The sequence below is a fragment of the Passer montanus genome, unplaced genomic scaffold (assembly GCF_014805655.1).
Source record: "Passer montanus isolate IOZ18808 unplaced genomic scaffold, ASM1480565v1 scaffold1, whole genome shotgun sequence".
In the NCBI taxonomy this organism is placed as follows: Eukaryota; Metazoa; Chordata; class Aves; order Passeriformes; family Passeridae; genus Passer; species Passer montanus.
The window spans coordinates 9,919,808-9,935,758 of NW_024356504.1; the positions used below are offsets into that span (position 1 = coordinate 9,919,808).

General features: G+C 38.0%; 1 protein-coding gene across 6 annotated transcripts in view; it reads right to left on the reverse strand.

The window, feature by feature from the left end:
* The window catches only part of B3GALT1 (beta-1,3-galactosyltransferase 1), a 178,656-nt gene that overhangs the window by 19,415 nt on the left and 143,290 nt on the right, over positions 1 to 15,951 (reverse strand). The window lies entirely within an intron of this gene.

Sequence of the window (15,951 nt, forward strand, 5' to 3'; positions counted from 1 at the left end):
CGTTTATCTCCTCTTGTCTGATAAGCTACAAACTAGGATAACTCCTAGTTTGTGAATCTTGGCGCTACAATGTTACAGTAAAAGATTTTTCACTCCCAAACCAATGGTATTTTCACACACCCACTTGTCCTTCAGTCTGAAAGAGATGGAGGCTGGAGTCCTGGAGTGTGGGGGGACAGAATGTAAGAGAATACAGATACTGCAGAAGGCAATCTCATCCCTGGAGCTGCAGCTGTACTAATTAGCAAAGATTAGGAATAGGCCTGCCCTTGATAGGCCACAGCTGTGTCCAGTAAGGATGAGTGCTATGAAAGAGTGGGTTGGGTGGTTGAGGAGCAGGTTGGAGTTTGTTCATTGTGCTGTGAAGGAGAAGTCAGTGCTGCGAGGAGCTGCCCATGAGAAGTCACTGAGAAAGTATGGCACTTTTGCAATAAGGTGACAATGTTGGGGTGCTTTGGAGGCTGGCCCACTTGGACTGTCCTCCCCACAGCTGGCAGTGGGGGTGGGTTCAAAAGGAGCCAGAGCCAATGCCTCATGACTTTACTTGTCCTGTTGGTTCTGGGGCAACATCCCAGCACATCTGTATTAAGGCCTAGGAATTTAGTTCTGTATCTTTCTACAAAATACCCAGGAGAGTCCATGGAAATGGATGTCTGCAAGTGTAGGGCACCCATTTGTAAGTTAAATACATTTTTAGTGTTTTTTCATGCTCTGAAATGATGTGAAACTTTCAAGGTCGGTGTGTGGTAGAAGAGGTCTCATAAGGTGTTTGTATAATTGTGATAGTATGCAGCCTAATCACACACTTTCTGCCCTCCTGCTTGATGGAAGCTTTTCTTTGATGTCCAATGCATATGAAGCAATTTAATGACTTGATGAGTAAGAACAAGGTGATTGCAGAAGTAGTCTCAGCCAGCTAAAAGTGAGCATGCATCTCTTGCTGCTGTGCTTTCTGTTTAAGTGGTGCATTTAATCATAGGCATCACATTTGGGAAGAGATACTTGGTTTGCAGCCCATACCTGACAGTGTCGTCTGCAGTCTTCTGTTACAGCACAGACTTTGCCTGGGGGTTTGCCTGAACAATGTTATATTTTGTTTCCCACCCAGTGCATAAGAAAAGGCCTTCAGGGGACAAACCAGCCCTGTTCAGCATCTATTGCTGAAGTCACCTAGGACAGCAGCTCGCAGCAGCTTGGAGTGCAAGTGCTTTCTGGTGGCTTAACAGCGGGCTTGTGGCCAAGTGTGGGTTTCTTTCCTCTAACTTCTGTGAGGTTATTGCAGTCTGCTTGGGTCTCTCAGTGTTACTAGCATTTACACAAACCCTGTCAGCTGTTCCTTGAGGAGAGATTCCTCCTTTTTGCTGCTCATTTATTTTCCCTACTCCAAGATTACGTGCACATACAGATACAGCTTCCATTTACAGTTTTGACTTCTAAATTTATAAATGAGTATCAAGCTTCTTGTGCTGTTGCTGTTATCTTTCATCTCTAGTGGGCTGGATCTTATGACATTTGTAAGCTTTTTGTTGCTTAGTCTCCTTCTTGAAGGACACCCAAGATGGTAACAAATACTTCTGAAATGGCTCCACAATGTGCTTTTAGTATGTGTTTAGGCCTCTGGTTTGGCTGTGGCTTTTTTTCCCCATTTTTTTCCTTTTTTTTTTTTTTTTTTTTTTTTAATATAAAGTATTTTGAATAGAGCCTAGATTTGTTTGATAGTTACGGTGGGAAGAAATAGTTGTTTACTGTGAAGCCTGTCTTGCCCCATGGCAGTCTGGTTCACTACAGATCAGCAGCTACAGCTGTAGACTCCAAACATGAGAAATCCAGAATGTGTTCTGAGGAAAGGCTAATTTACCAAGGATCATTTCCTTGTCCTGCTGATGCCTGGTTTTCTGTCTCTGGTGTCTGTAATTGGTCTGGGCAGTGCATGGCTGTTTGTATCTTACACCATGCACTGCTTTATTTCTCTGGTAAAGGTTAACTGTTTAACTGATTAATTATCCAAACAGGCTAGATTTAGCAGTGGCAGCTCTTGGATTTTGAGAAGATACAGCACATTGACTTTATAAATGTAGCATCTGGCTTTTCCTATTTCAGTGTGTGATAACATTTAAAGAGCTGGTCAGGCTTCTGCAATTTTAAATACCAGATGGGAATTTTACATTCCCTGTTTATTATGTCTAGTAAATATTGAAAGGAGTGGTGGCTGCCTCAAAAAGAGGACCTGTGCTTTTCAACTCCCAAATGACTGGGCATTTATTTCTGTTGCTACTTTTAGAATTCTCATTATCACCTCTGTCCCTTCACCACTCTAAGCCTTGTCCATGTCCAGCATGTCTACTTATTGCTTCTAACACTTTTTTTAGGGGCAGGATGCTGCCTTATTTTGTTGTCACAGGAGCTCAATTTAAGAGAAAATGGCAGATAGGAACTGGGCTGTGCCCAGATTAAGTTTGTAATGCTCTCAAGCATTTTAGTATAAACACAATTATTTTCAAATTAAAGCTTTTCAAGTCTTTACTCTGCATTAGAAAAACAAGATAAAAACCAGGCAGACTGCAGAACAAAAAAAATTCTTAAATGTCAGTGGATTTCTGATGTTCTCACATACAAGTCAACTGTTTTGTGTTCTTTGTTATGCTTTACAAGCAGCAGAGAAATAAACTTTACGTAGTCAGGATAAAGTGAGTCTCAGATTCTCCTGAGAGAATCTAAGCTGCAGCAGGCACTGCATCTGCAGCTCCTGTGTGTGAACTGCTGGATCTAGTCTGCAGTGGAAAGAAAAATTATGTTTCAGATGAAATGGCTCTTTATGATGGGTGGTGTCAGTAGTGGAGATGCTGAAACATTTGTAAAAATAAATGCGTACAGTCCAATATAAGAGCTATTAGATAGTTGCAATAGTTGATCAGTGCAACTGTAATATTTTCTTTAATTTTCTAGCTAAAGATCTACATCTTCCTTAATGAAGCTATCGCTTACAGAGGAAATTAATTATCAAAATTTTGATATAAATTGATTCCTCAATATTAATTTAGATTTGAATTTGTAGATGAGGAAAAATTTGGTTTAATCTTTAAATACAATAATTTTAAAGGCTTTGAAATAAATATATATTTTTTTCCTTATTGCAATTAGAAATGTAAGCGCTACATAACTGGAGAATGTGCCTGTTCACTTAAGATTTACAGCTCACTATTGCATGCTCAGAAATAAGACCCTCATCTGACCTTCAAACTTTTAAATGTTTGGTTTTGTCTTCTGATGTACAGGAATTCCCTCGAAAAGATGAGATCACAAAAAGTGCATAATTAGCACTGAATTCCCTGTATAAAGAACAGTAATCTAGAATTGTTGTTCTATAATGTATAATGCCTGTTCCTCATGGCTGCATAGCCATTAAGTTATTATAGCATTATACAGTTAAGCAATTGAAATAAAAATGAAACTTGTTATCTGAGATTTTTAATTTGTGGTTTTGATGAACAACATGAAAACAGGAAAAGTAAAAGAAAAGTTTTCTGTTCCTTACATTTTGCTGACCCTAATCTTTACTTTTAGCTTTTCTGCTAAATACCAAAAGATCTGGCATAATAGAGAATGACAGGAAGCACATCTGACAAAACTCTCTCTTAAGTCTTGTTGAATAAAACATTTGGTGGAAATGGTTCTTGGCACCATCACGTTAGCATTAGAAGTGTAATGCCTTTAAAGCAAGCCTAAACACCCCTTGACAAATGACAGTTCCAGATTTTAACATTAAGATTACAGATGCTGCTGAAGATATCAAAAGAAATGTGCCCAGCAGTTGCCTAGTGCACTTGCTCATGGCAATACTGTTTGTCTGTCAGAAGATCACCCACGTTGGTGATCTAACACTGATGAAGCTGCCAATTTGTACATTATGACAAGCAGAAGCCTTGATCATTTTGTCAGTCACACAGCCAAGACTCTTGCCTTTCTCTTCTATACCAAAAGTTCCCCTTTCAGATTTCTCTAGTGTAGTTGGAGGGACCAGTTTGAGTTCTGAATTAACAAATAATTTACATTTATTTGAGAAGTAAATTATAAAAAAAACCCAGCCTATAAAAGCTATTTTATTTTGCTTACTTGTTTTCAATAATAACCATGCTAAATACTATATAGATTGTGAAAGATATAATCCTGGACAGAATTCAAACTATGCTAGGCTGGACCTAGGTGATCTTTAGGGTGTCTTCTAACCCAAAAAACTCTTATGTTTCTATGTTGAAGACTAATATAAGAGTAAATTGCAGGCAATTATTTGGACTTAGCTGCACATGTTTCCCACACAGGGGTTTTGCATATGCTTTGAAAAACCATAGACATGGTATGTGCTGAAGTTGACTTCTGCTATGAGCTAGTCAAGAAGTTGGTATGAGTTTTCTAGCCTTTTCCAGCTCCTCAGGAAACATTGTGTCCTTCAACCTCTGTTCCTAGCAGAAGTGCCTGTTCGTTATGGGCAATTATGAATGCAGAATTCTTTTTTATTGTTATATCTAGACCCTTAAAATGAAAGACTCCTAATATGGTCTCCTTGGCACTGGTAGGGTCAGGAAGCATTCAAGGAGGATCAGAGTCACTGGAATGAAAATTAAGGTCTTGCCATCACTTATTTTACATTTCACTTGGAAAAGTTATCTTTCTGGGAATTATTTTACCTCCACTTTTCAAAAAGGAATATCAATAAAACTTGGAAATTTGAATGTAGATTACAAAGATTTATACTGAAAAATTCAAAATCAAGTTAATTGGGCAATCCTGACCAAAATTGTCTTTTGTTTGGTTTCTTGATAACAGAGCTTGGAGATAAAATGAACAGAACATTGCTTAAGTGGATAGATACAGATTTAGATTTAGAATTCTTTTGAAACATCAAAAGAAAATACCTCACTTTGCTCTTAAATGCTCTAAGTACCTGATATCAGGTACTTATTTAAAAGTAGGAGTATTTCTTATTCAGAGACAGTTATGGCCTCATCCTTATTAGACACAACGCTCATTGGAATCATCCTGAACTTTGCTTCTGTGACTAGTATGTGTTCAAATGAGACACTGACATTTTCAGGACATTTTCATTTCACTCTTACGCCACTTCTGCTTTGCTGTATCTTCCCTTCCACTCCTTTATTGTAGCAGACCTGTTGTCCAGTTTACTTTTGTTGCAAAAATCTATTTAGTTTTTTTTTTTTTTGGTTTTTTTTTTTTTAAAGAGGAAAAAATAGGGGGGAAGAAAAATCTCTGTATCAAAGGAAATGAATATTTGTCTCAGGGAACACTTCATTTTGAAAGTTCCTTGAAAAACTTCAATAATACAAAACCTAAGATATAGTTTTGGTGGACTGTGGTGTATAAATATCTGTATTTTGACCCAATCTCCTTCAAGTGAGTCCATTAACAAGAACATAATGTATTTGATTTTTACATTGGTATAAAAGAGCAATCAAATTAGCTAGGTGCTTAGTGTATTTAAGCTGTAATTTCTCCTACCAGTAGGTCACATGGTGAAATAATTTTTCCAGAGATCTCTCTCCCTGCCTAACTGCTGCAATTAGAAAGTTCTTACAGAAGAAAATGTGAGAATACAGCTTCATCTAACATCATCATTACATATAAGAAGAGTTTGGAAAAGAAATTCCTCAGTACTCTTAGATACAAATAATGTATTCATTAGATACTTTTTTAACGATACATTGCAGTTTTCTGTGTAGGACACCCTCAATGTTTCAAGGATAATAATCAATTAGGTATCTGTCAAGCTTATCCCACAGGACCTAATCATCTCCATTTTTGCTAATACTACTTTCTTCTCCAAAGGTGCTTTTTCTTTCAAATTTAATAAATTATTGCCATAATTAATTTAAACATGGAGATTTTTTTGCAAGCTGCCCTTAGGCTGAAGTCTGTGGCTTCTTTTTCAGGCCTCGCTGGTGTTGTGTACCTAAAATCACATCTGTTCTTTTGTCTGCTATATAAAATCATCTCACAAACAGTGCTGCCTCTCTCTGCAAACTCAGAGGCATACTTAGAAAATACACTAATTAGTTTCCATTATCCTTCTACTTTGCATATTTTCCTCTCTACTTATAGTTTTATGTGATTTGCTTTGCTGGGCTTTGGTTTTTTTCATTATGCTGTGAGCTTTTAAGTTTGGGGGTATAACTTAATAGGATCTGATTTAATAAGATGCTGGCAGGTAGTACAGGATATAAATAGTTGAAATAATTGTTCATAAACGCTTTTAATGCAAATATATCTCCAGTACTTACTGCAGAGCATTTTATTTCACATTTTCTATTTTGATCTAAAAGTTCCCTTTGTATTAAACTCTTGTTCATCCAGCCCTGTGAAGTTAAACACTGAAAGTTCTGCTGCTGCCAGGGGGTCAAGGTGAGATGTTACCAGCTAAAAATCTGAGTGGTTTTAATTGCTGTGTGCTACTAATTTGGTGACCTGCCACATAGGACAGGTGTAATAGGATGTTTATTCGATGTTCCCTAGCTTTCAGGTATCCTTGTCATGTCTAAACAGAGCACTGAAATTTTTATCATCAAGTTTTGGGTTAGAATCTCAAACTTAAGCTAATTTTGTGAATTTTATGATGATGATTAAAGAGAAAAGAAATTCCATTCTCTCCAGAACATTAATGCCAGACCAGATAACGTCTTCCATCCTGGAAATGAGGTTAAGCACTTTGAAAGCCAAGGCATATCAACAGAAGTGAAATTGAGGTTTTCAGAGCAGGCTATCCAATCATCTCACATTGCAAGTGAATCACTCTGTGCAGTGATTTTTATAATGTGGGATGTTTTTAGAGTGCTATTGCAAACTTCATATCATCCTGAAGCATAAGCCACCATAGGGCTGCTACAGAAATGACCCTATTAGGGGCAGCTGAACAAGTGACAAATCTGCACACAGATTGCCAAATGAAGTAGTACAAATTCTGTGAGCAGCTGTGCTATTTAAACCTGTCTGTTTTGTGAAATACACTTCTCTGATGATGCTCATGTTGTTATTCCAATCATAGACTACATCCAATCACTTTAGGATTTTAAAGCTAGCTTGGGAAAATATCAGAAAACGTCATTTATCATGCATTTGCAGTCAGCTGTAGTGACTGAATTGACGCACATCTTCTACAATTTTTTTGTATCACTTTTGGAATTTGGTCATGAATTTGGGAAGAGCAATGCCAAGCCATTCTACACTCTTCCCACAACTGTGGTGGTGATACTTGCTACCTTTATCAAAGTGGGATAGAACAATATTTATTTTCCCAAAATTGAAGACCCACTTAAATTACAACCAATTTTTGCACCTCAAATCAATCAGATGCTATAGCAAAATTCAGTGAGCAGTCCTCACTAAATATCCCAGGCCCCTAAGCCACTGGGTACCTGGCTTTTTAAAACCCTGAATGACATTTCAGCATACAACATTATTTAAATCCAGGCTTGAGATGTAACTTCTCATGTTTTTAAAGTTTTCATATTTTAAAAATCTTCCTATTAATGGCCTGGTAATTTTGCAGAATGGAGTGAAAGGAGGATATGGCTAACTTGCCAGTAAAAAAAAATGTCATTGCTTTTCAGGATATAAAACTGTGCTGCAAAATTGGAGACTTATGGAAGCTGTGGCATCTGTTTAGTGTTACTCAGACAGATCTGGTCTTCTGTTTCTACTTTGTGGCCAGCCACAACCATGTGGCTCCAGCACAGATGATGGACATGGAAAGCTTATTTGCTTCAGCCAGTTGAGGTTGTGTCTGCAAGCTGACTTGTCCTTACTGTGACCTGCTTTATTCTTAATTCTGTCTAAGGAAAATGGGTCTAAATTCTGCATATATTCTCTAAAGCACTTTGAATGTTTGTTTCACATTATCACTGGAGCCTTACTGGAGCTGTTTTTAATCCTTTGCGAACATGGTTTAATAGAAAGCATAGAGAAGGGAACAAAGTAATCCAATCTCCATGAGGATTTGCATCAGTGATGTAGGATAGGCAAAGGACACATCCCCCAAAGCTGTAGATCCCCAATCACAGGACTTGCCTTGTGCGTGCTGGAGCAGCAGGAGCTGTCAAGTCTGCAGCTGCTCTCTACACCACTGCAGCTGGCTCACAGAGCAGAGGCTGTGTTTGCTTTGAAGCTCTCCTAAAGTTTGATTCTCAAAGAGATCTTCACCCTGCAGTGTCTGAGAGATGTGGTGGGTGGAGCAGCTACTTCCTTGCTTCTCCTCACTGTCAGGCTGTGCCCATGTTGGAAAGCATCAGTATATGGATGTGTGTGTGGGAAAGGCAGAGGGATGTTCTCTTTAAGTGTCTTTCAGTTTTCCCATCACTGAAGCATGACACAGACTTCATTATTTATAATGACTGTAATTTGCTGTTGCTGAGCTATAATGCAAAATGCCTGTGTGGATATTTTTATGTATTTACACTATTGTCTGGCAGCTGGGGACTTTTTAAAGATGCAACTTGTGAATTCTGGGTGATTTTATGAAGCCGCTGTATCCTGACTGCTTTAATATACATGTGACCTGTGATAAGCTGTTAAGACAGAACAGGACTGAGGGCTGGGTGAGGAGAAGAGGCTGCTGAGCATGTTCTTCAGGACATGGGTATGGAAATGTGAAAATTCAACCTCTAAAGGTTGCCTGAAGAGACTGGAGCAGTTATATCTGGTCAGTGGAGTTGCAACAAGCCTAAATTATTTAGTATTCTAACGTTTGCCTTGAAACACTTTTTATTGGTTAATTTCATAGCATGCCTTTATGTGTTCTCTCTATATGGAAAATATTTCCAAGAAAAGTCATAAGATTTTTTTTCCATTCCCTGATTTAAATTAAACAGGACAACCTCAAAGTGCTGTAGCCATCTTCTTACCTTGCAGCATAGGACTATGGTAGTGTTAATATTTTTTGTGAACTTGTTAGTTTTGTTCAGTACCAAATTATAATGCTAACAAATGAAAAACACTAAAGCAAAACTCAGCAACACATCATATGTTACTGCTGCTCCTTTGATGAAATTACCTTGCTGTTCTAACATAGCAGGATCAGCTTTACCTTTCACTCCAAAATGTGATCACATTGTAAATAGCACATACAGCACTCTGTGTACATACTGTAATTGCACTTAGGCTTGACTCATTCTCGTGCTCCTTGTTTCACTGAAGTCAATGAGGTGATGTGGTTCAATGACAGCAAAATGTAATCCTTTCATTTAGACTAAAATGGCAAATTACAGCTGTGAGTGCTTCTGGGAACATAGTGAAAGTCACAATAAAATTTAAATATAATTTATGCATTGATCTGAAATAGGAAACTTTGAGTGCACAGGAATGTTACAGAAAATTGGCGTGACTAGTGTTGAATTTTGGTCCTGTTTCTTCATTGCATTTTCACCACATCTGTACAGCTCATTACAGAAATCGAGATCAGGTATTGCTTCGTACAAAAGAAGAAAGCAGTTTTTGTCTATTGACAAAAATTTCTTTACCAGAAATAACTTTTTAAAAAAATAGTTGAAGGGAATGAAATTATTTTTGTAAGATTTTTTCTTTTTGAAATTAACAAGATGAAATTAACAACATTTCATAATAAAACACCAGAATTACTTACTTTATCTTCATCATCATTATTTTAAATCTGAATGAAGAGGGGCTGTTATTTGCACAAGTCAATACATGCTCATCTGCATCAGATGTGCAACCAAGACTTGGCTTTTTCCGATCTCAACTTTTTCTGTTCATACTGTGGTATTTTCTGCTGTGACACATTGAATAAAATGGAAGATTATATCCTCAGCTTTTAACACCCAATCTAAGCATGAAAAATCACCTACATATAAGTTTTAAATAACAGATTGTAGGATATCTACTAGCTTTTTTTTAATCTAGAAGTACAAATCACTAGCAGCATCTGTGATTTATCAGGCACTGCAAAAAAGCAGCTGGTTTCTCAAACACACTACAGCACTTGTCTGTCCTAGGCCAGAGCTGGTTCTTGGTCCACTGCTGATTTTCCAGTTAGTGGGATAGATGCTGCATCCTCTGTGGGAACAGTGAAGTCAGTGTCCTGATGATGAAGTGAGGAAGTCTTGGACAGCCTCTGAAAAGCAGTGCTTGGTAATGTTCTGGGGCATTTGCGAGGGAAGTGGTGCAGCAAGGAATTTGTGTAGCTCTCAGAAATCTGGGGAGTTTGGTTTGAGGTATAACTTATAGTAAACGGAACTGAGATATGAATTGGTCATGTGTCAAAAATTACAGGGATTATTGTTGATTCTCAGTAGAAAGGCATTATCTCCTTTTGTTTTTGTGTTTAGCTTTATGTAGAAAAAAACCTAGTTCTCAATTACGGTGTAATATTTCTGCAGTAGTGAATATTGCACATAGAAAAAACTGGGCAGATAAACTGCACTGACTCACCTCTACATGAGTAACTACTATTAATACCACAGTGCAGGACATCGCAGTCAGTGGTGGATGGGTGTGTAGCATTGACCTGGTTTTGCATGTGCAAAAGTGGAAGACAGCACCCTTTGGGTCCAGTTGCTTTCTCCTGCACTCTCAGAAGCTGTGTGGAGCTTTCTGGATGTATGCTAGGGAACTATGGTTTTATGTGGGCAACTTAGTTCCTTTTGGAACGTCATAGAGCAAATAAATACCCCAAGCTATGGCTCTACTTTTCACCTCATAGAGACTGTATGTAGGCTGGCTGAATGGATGAAAGGAAAATGTAGCTTTTTATTGTAGCTTGGCCACAAGAAAAGTAAGTTCCCTAATTGATTGGGTCAAGAGGACTTCATGAACCCTGCTTGAATGAAAATGGAATGTCATTTACAGCAGAGACAGGAAATCTGATCTAACACAGCTAAAACAAATCAGGAGCTTCAGAGATTCAAGTTAAAACTGAAGTTAGAGGTAGATGTGAATAGCTTAAGCTGTGGAGGGCCGAACTTTGTATGCTCTGAGGCTGTATTCATTCCCAAGCTGATAGATAGGCCAAACCACTATAGTTATACTTTCCACAAAGAGCAGCTTTCTTAGGAAACTGTGCGCAATAACACCAGAATCTCTCACTGGCTTTTTTAGCTGATCCCTCCACCTAGATGCCAAATCTGGCAGGCACATACATAAAGTCAGGGTCCTGAACTGATTTGTTGGTAGTTGTAAGTTGAAATGAATATGAATTGCTGAGGACAGGTGAAGCAACAACAGTAAAACCAGCCACATCCTCCTATACAATGGAAATGGAGGAAATAATGGTTTAAAGTTACAATTTTCAGGGAATGCTCTTGCATTCCTTCAGCTGCATTTTGCAGAGGAAACTGAACAATATATTCTTTATGCAGTAAGAGAGACCAACCTGGATTACTGTTGATAATACAAGCAAAAATCTAAAATCAGTTACTATGCCCATAATACCAAGTATTAAAGCCATTTATGTCTCTCCTTCCCTTATATGTTTTTCCACAAGTGTTCAGGTTCAAGCCCCCAGTAGGATTCTCCTGGCAGGCAAGAATTGATGCAACTGCCTCTTGCAGATGCTCATAAACATCTTGTATTGGTCATGGGGCTGTGGCAGGTGAACAGGGTGGTTACGTGTGAGGAGTTAGAGTCTCCAGTGATGGCCTCGTGGGGGGAGCACAGCCACCTGGAACAAATGAGTGCAAAGAGCCTTTCTGTGCTCAGGAGGTGGGGCAGGGAGCCAGCCCAGCCAGGGGTGGTGTGGCTGCATGGGAGCCTGGGCAGCCTCAGAGCTGCCTGCCAGGTGAGTGCTGGGCACAGCAGTGAGCAGGGTGCAAGGGAGGGAAAGCTGGCTGCACAACTCTAGAGGAGCAAAGGATTAGCTCGTTCATATAAGTTATCCACACATGTTTATATGGCACAATGAAAGTCACTAAACCTATGGGTAATTACCCATATAACATACCTGTATGTCTATGAACCTGTAGAGAGAGCTCTCTGTAAGTATGTAAATACTGATGGTTTGCTATGGCTGAAGTTTGTGACCCTTTATTTTGAACTTTGAAATGGAATTTTTTCCCTAACTAGAATATTAATGAGCCCACAGGAAGTGCTTGCTTTTCAGAAAGTCTGTGATTTTTACAACAGTTTTCTCTGAATTAATTGGCAGAAACTGGTCTTGACCTCATTTTCCAGACCTTGGAAAAAATGAATCTGAAGCAGTTGACAGCTACATAAAAATGACAGCTTTGCACCATAATTTATTAATTTATTTTCCTACTTGGAGATGCCTGTCCTTGTACATGAGGGTTATTAGTATTTTTCTGTTATCTTCATTTTCTATTTAGACATTATAAACATGTTGTTAATGTTCTATGCACTGCTCTAGTCACATGAAACTTACTTTGTTTTTGTGAAGCTGTTAATTATTTTTTCTACACAAGTTTTTAGTGGGCCTGCAGGAAAGAATGGTTCTGGTTTTGATTTATTTTGAAGTAAGATTCCTGAGGGCTGGATTCAATAATGCAATCTATTTGTCTTAAGCACTGCAAAGGCTCATGGCAAAACTCTAAAAATCAATTTTTTGAGAGACAGAGAAAATGTATAGCTGTACAGCGGTTTTAGCAGTCCAGAATGTGAGGTGTTTTCTTTTAAACCAGTCTTTAAATGCTTATAGATTTGTTTGCTTTAATAGGATTATAATCAAATATTTAAGTCTCAGAGTATAGACCCTGTAGGCAGAAAAAAGTGGACATCATTTATAAAAGCAAATAAGATACATTAAAGAATTCAAACCAAAATCCCATTAAAGCCTATTGGAGTGTAAGATCTCTCCTACAGAACTGAACATAAAACCAGAACTAGAATGTGGCATTAGTTAGAAATAATTTAATGCTGTAGTTCCATTCTGACTAAATACAAAATGTGAGTGGCCTGCCTGTCAAAAAGTGACCTTGGAAGCAAATTCTGGGATAATGTGAAAGGCCGCTGGCCCAGCACACATGCAGAAATGGGGGAGGGGGAAGGAGATATTTTAGTTTGGTGTTGCCTTGAGTTCAGGTGTCCCCAGTGCGGAGCTGCTGACAGTGAAAGCTCAGCTGATGGCTGGGACAGAGCAACCTCTGCATCCTGCTCAGGTGTCTGACAGGTGAGGCCCTGCCTGCCCCTCTGCTGGGAGCTCTGCCTGTGCCTGTCACCCCTCTGCAGCTCTGCCAGGCAGGAGGAAGCACAGTGTGAGCCCCACCTCACAGAGTTAAATCAAATTATAGAGGTTTATAAAGTAAGTCTCTTGGTGAAATGGTTTCCAAATTTGTGATGCAAGTTTGGGAATGCAGATAAGGTTCAGGGTCCTTTGAGTTATTCAGCCCTTTCTGTAGGGAGAGAAACTGTGGTGTGAGACAGGTTGATTGACTGTAGATTTGAGTAAGGCCTGACTGTAGTAATTCTGGGAAAAAAAAAGATCAAAGTTTTATGGATAATGTTATGCAAAACAGAATGAAGGAACTGAAGTATGATTCTGACTCCAATACAGCAGGGGATTCAAAAGATTCTGTTTCGCTTTGCTTGTGTGGGACAAACACTGGATGTGCAATATGTGTATTGGTAATATTTTACATGAATGCTTAAAATGTTAATATTGGAGTGGACTTGTTTGAACATAATAGAGATATGTTCAGTTCATTGCAAGACTTCAAAATATTCATTTATAACAAAGCTGAAAAATAATTTAATAGACTTTTTATTAAACATGAGAGACCTAATCCATGCTTCAGAAATGTATTTGCATGGTTTGGGAGAACTTCTGGGACTGAAAGATGGTGAAAAATAGGCTTAAAAGTAAAGAATTATACAGTAGTGAGACTTTAAATAGACACCAAATTTAATCCTATAAATCCTGTAGGAGTTACAAGACTGGTCATCAGCTGATAAAGTTTTTGTTGCCCCATTAAAGTAATTCTTGTGTATTTATGGAGGAGATCTGAAGGTTTATATTTTCAAATTATATTTCTATATAAAAAATAATCTCTGAATGGAAGTCTGTGATCAGGGATTTTTCTAAATACAGGTTAAATGGCACTGCTGTCTTCCCTTTCTTGCAGAGCTGCCCAGGGCTCAGGACAGGGGCTGGGCAGAGCCAGTGCTGAAGAGCAGGTGAGGAGATAGACATCAGTGCTCTTTTAGGGCAGGGAAAAGTCAGATTGATCTGAAGTAATGATGCACCATCCTCAGCCCAGGAATTTCCTGCAGGAAAGCATCCTTCCTTTTTTCCCTCCTCACCTTGTCAGCCCTGGCACAGGGAGTCTGTGGCTGGACACGTGGGATGGAGCGAGAGCCGTGGGCTGTGCCCCCTGCCAGGGGGTTCTGCTTGCAGGGTGTGCCCCCCATGAAACAAACAGTCCCACCTTGGGCTGGGGGTGTGTGCTGGGCACTTCCCTAATGCCTCAACAGCCTGCCACCACTGGCAGCTGGTTGGAAGGGCAGTATTGCTGTGGCCAGCTTTTGGAAATGGAGCTCTGTGGCTTTTTATTTGTTTTGTGAACCTCAGGACTGGTAGAGATGAAGCAACTCAATGGATGAGATGAAGCTGGAATTTTTAAGATCAAAAATAAGCCAGTTCAGGTACTGACTTGCTGCAGGGACTTGATAACTAAGGATAGGCACTTTTGTTTCCATATCACTTCTTTAAGAGTGGTGGATGCCGTGCAAAAGTTGATATTTAGCAGTATATTATTTGCTAAATTATTAATGGATTTGCTCCTATTATCTTGTTAATTTGAAGATGCTAACTGCTAGTAAATTCTCCCGTGCTAAATTATTAATGGATTTAATTATTATCTTTAATTATTATCTCCTATTATCTTGTTAATTTGAAGATGCTAACTGCTAGTAAATTCTCCCGTTTTAGTAGTGGTGACTACTTTAAAAATTATAAATATTTGTGAGTCATATAAATACATGGAATTATATATAAATGCTAAAAACTGGCATTTTAGTTTGCCTAAAAATTATTAAAGTGAAATTCCTGGATCTGTATCATCCTAGTTCCTATAACTTGTGGAATGAATAATTTATCTGATTAATGTAGTCGTTTTTCTGTTTGTGCAATATCAATATTTAGGTCAGGATTTCTTAAGTGTTCATGTTTATTTCCAAAAATTCTTTTGAGTTTTTTACCTCAAAAAATAATTGCATTTAAAAAAAATGTGCAGTGCTAGTTAATTGTGCCTGTTTGGATAAGCTAAAGAGTACTGCTTTATTTTTATCACTGGATAAATTTTTGTTGTTTGTGTGTCTGAATTTACCATTTTATTTCCGTATTCTCATACATTCATTTTTGAAATTTTTCTTTTGTTTGTACCAACAACTACCTGAATATTCTAAAAAGAAAATGCTAAGTAGATTGGAGAAAATCAAAAAGATGATTTAGACTCTAAAATAAAGAACTGGTACTTTTTTTTATAAATTATAGGGGGGAAAAAAAGTGGGGTAATAAACATAATATTGGAGGCTAAATGTTTACTTAATCATCTCCTAATTAATATTAAAAGTGAAAAAATTCTGAAAATAATTCAGAAAATGTGAATTGACATAAGAATCAATTACTGTAACCCTTAGAAACTGAACAGAGTATTGAATGCAGTTTTTGTATTGATTATAAATTTTCTGTTGAGTACAGAGGTGATTCTACTGCTCTTAGTCCTTTCAGTATTGATTTTTCTTCTTTTTGGTGTAGGATTTTCATATATTCTTTTCTCATTATCTAATTTATCAGTTAGGTCTCTGAAAGATCCCTTATAAACTGGAATAACTTTATATTATGATACCAATAACTTAGCAGTTGCTGAAGTAAAATGAGGTTGCGGGTTTTGTTTGTCTTTATTTGGAAATCTTCAACTAAATTAGAGATAAAAGTAATGATAAAAAAGACTATTATAACCTATCCTATAGAAATATCTG